Raw genomic sequence first — 3,341 nt, 5'->3', positions numbered from 1 at the left:
TTTTTTTTTTTTTTTTGGTTTTTCGAGACAGGGTTTCTCTGTGTAGTTCTGGCTGTCCTGGAACTAACTCTGTAGACCAGGCTGGCCTCGAACTCAGAAATCCGCCTGCCTCTGCCTCCCAAGTGCTGGGATTGATTAAAGGCATGTGCCACCACCGCCCGGCTGATGTCCTCATTCTTAATAGCTGAATAGTATCCCATTGTGTAAATGAATCACATTTTCTGTATCCATTCTTCTGTTGTGGGACATCTGGGTGTTTCCAGCTTCTGGATATCACAGATAAGGCTGCTACTAGGTGGGAGAGGGAAGGGGAGGAGAAAAGGAGAACATGATCAGGTATGGGGTGAGGGGAAGGGAGGAGATAGGAGAGAAGCCCCGAGGGCCAGCAGAATGGATGGAAATATGCAACTTGAGATGGGAAGTGGGAGGAGCCTCTAGAATGTACCAGAGACCTGGGGCCCAAGAGACTCTCAGGACTCAATGGGAGTGACCTCAGATGAAATGCCCTACAGTGGGGAGAGGGAACTCGTAGAGTCCACTTCCAGTAGAAAGAGAGGGCATCAAGTGGAGGGATGGAGTTGCCTTCCCACAGTCAAAAACTCTGACCCCAAATTGTTCCTATCTAAAACAACTGCAGGGACAAAAATGGAGAAGAAGCTGAGAGAAAAGTGGTCCAGTGACTGGCCCAAATTGGGATCCAGTTCTATGGGAGCCTCTGCAGCCTAACACTGTTACTGATGCTATGGTGTGCTTTCAGACTGGAGTCTAGCATGGCTGTCCTCCAAGGGACCCAGCAAGCAGCTGACTGAGACAGATGCAAATACTTACACCCAACCATTGAGCTGAAGTCCAGGCCCCCTGTGGTTGAATTAGGGACAGGCTGGAAGTAGCTGAGGAGGAGGGCAACCCCATAGGAAGACCAACAGTCTCAACTAATCTGGACCCCTGAGATCTCTCAGACACTGAGCCACCAACCAGGCAGCATACACCAGCTGGTCCAAGACCGCCAACGCACACAGCAGAGGACTGCCTGGTCTGGCCTCAGTGGAAGAAGACAAGCCTAACAGAATCGCCAGAGACTTTAGGCCTCAGGGGGTAGGGAGGCCTGGCAGGGGCAGCAGTGGGGGGCAGGACATCCTCTTGGAGATGGGGGGAGGGGAGGAATGGGATGAGGAACTGTGGGAGGGCAGACTGGGAGATGGGGTAACAAATGGACTGTAAAAAAAAAATAAAAGTAATAAAAATAAATTATATAATATATATTATATTATTATATATTATTAGATTATAAATTATGTATATTATATATAAATATATTATATATATATATATATATAACAAACTACCAGATCTCTTCCTAGAAAAGCAAATAGGCTTGCCTTACTCACGGGCTTCATAATAAAAGATACACAGCTTCAGATGTAACTTTTTGCTATTCTTTTATCTAAAAAAACTTTGCAGTGACTTCTTCAGTGATCAACCACCTGTGTCTCATGGAAAGTAAATGGATAAGAAAAAGATGTAAAATTTATATAGGGTCTGAGGATACAAAAGTTTAAGTTATGAGCATCTAAAAAGGTGTTTTGAGGGTCTAAGAAGAAATTTTGAGGTTGGTAAATCCAAGTTATGAATGTTGAAGGATGTGGAAAAACTTAGGCAATGAGAGAAAAGTGATTTAAGATACATAAAAGAAATGGAAAATGCTTCCATTTCCTTCCCCTCGCTATGCTATGTTATATTAGGACTTTGAAAGTTCAGAGTTTTTACATTAACCAATAGCATTCTGATAAATTATTAGCTTGACTCTAGTAAAAAAAAAAATTTCACTATAGATCAACTATCATAGTTACAAGTTCAAGATTTTAACTTTCCTTTGGTCATATAGACATAAAAATATTTCTCATTATGCTAAGTGTATGTACACCCAGTCTTCTGGATAGAGAAGGAAAGCCCCTCTTGCCCTTCTGCTCCAGGTTTTTGTCTTCCCTGACCATACCTTAAATAGTGTCTTACTCAGGGTTTCTATTCCTGCACAAAACATCATGACCAAGAAGTGAGTTGAGCAGGAAAGGGTTTGTTCGGCTTACACTTCCACATTGTTGTTCATCACCAAAAGAAGTCAGGACAGAAACTCACACAGGGCAGGAACTTGGAGGCAGGAGTGGATGCGGAAGCCATGGAGGAATGCTACTTACTGGCTTGCTTCCCCTGGCTTGCTCAGCTTGCTTTCTTATAGAACCCAAGAATACCAGCCCAGGGATGATTACACCCACAATAGGCTAGTCCCTCTCCCCCTTGATCACTAATTAAGAAAATGTCTTACAGCTGGACCTCATGGAGACATTTCCTTAAGGGAGGTTCCTTTCTCTGTGATAACTCCAGCTTGTGTCAAGTTGACACACAAACCAGCCAGTACAAATAGTGTTCATATTTTTTTTTTTTTTTTGGTTTTTCAAGACAGGGTTTCTCTTTGTAGCCCTGGCTGTCCTGGAACTCACTCTGTAGATCAGGCTAGCCTCGAACTCAGAAATCTGCCTGCCTCTGCCTCCCAAGTGCTGAGATTAAAGGCGTGCGCCACCACTGCCCGGCTTTTAACAAACTTATTTCTTCTACAAATTTAAAAAGATTCTTGTAAGCTTCTGGAAACTCTTGAATCCGCCTCTCATGGGTCAAATGAACTCTACCTGGATAAGTACCCCTGTCAATCAATAGCATAAGTGTTCTACCTGTTGCCTATTCTAGAGGGTGGGAATCCTCCCCCATTCCCTGGTTTTGGTGCTCCTCTACCCCAACTACCAAGACCATGAGCCTAAAGGTTTCAAATGTATACCTAAGGTAAAAACAAACAAACAACAACAAAAACCCTTCTTCTCCCTAACCTACTTCACTTTATTTTCTCCCTCTAATATGTATATGTGTTTCAGCATCCTGCCAAGTCCAGGTATTTACTCAACATCTGCACACAGGACAGCTCTAGAGTAGCTACCACAGGTGTTCCACTGTAGCCTCACAGACTGTTCCAACTGGGACTGAACTTCCTCAGCCACAGAAGGTTCCACAGATCCTGAATAGCAGTGAAAGAGCCAGTTCTCCCAGGATGTTGAACACCCTCCCAATTTTCGTAGGGTCCCTAAATACGGAACTCACTCCAAAGTCAGCAGGAAGTAGTCTAAAGAACAGAATGACCTCACCCCTGCCCCACCATTACCCCTTCCTAGTTTCTCATTTTAATTAAGCAAAAGGGGAGTACTGTTAGTTTACAGATGTTTCCTTCCAGGGAGCAACCTAGCAACAGCTTGCACCACCACCTGCACTGCCAACAGATTTGAGCCAGGAACATC

This window comes from Grammomys surdaster, unplaced genomic scaffold, assembly GCF_004785775.1.
Source record: "Grammomys surdaster isolate TR1022 unplaced genomic scaffold, NIH_TR_1.0 201, whole genome shotgun sequence".
NCBI lineage: Eukaryota > Metazoa > Chordata > Mammalia > Rodentia > Muridae > Grammomys > Grammomys surdaster.
Note: the sequence above shows the minus strand (reverse complement) of the source record.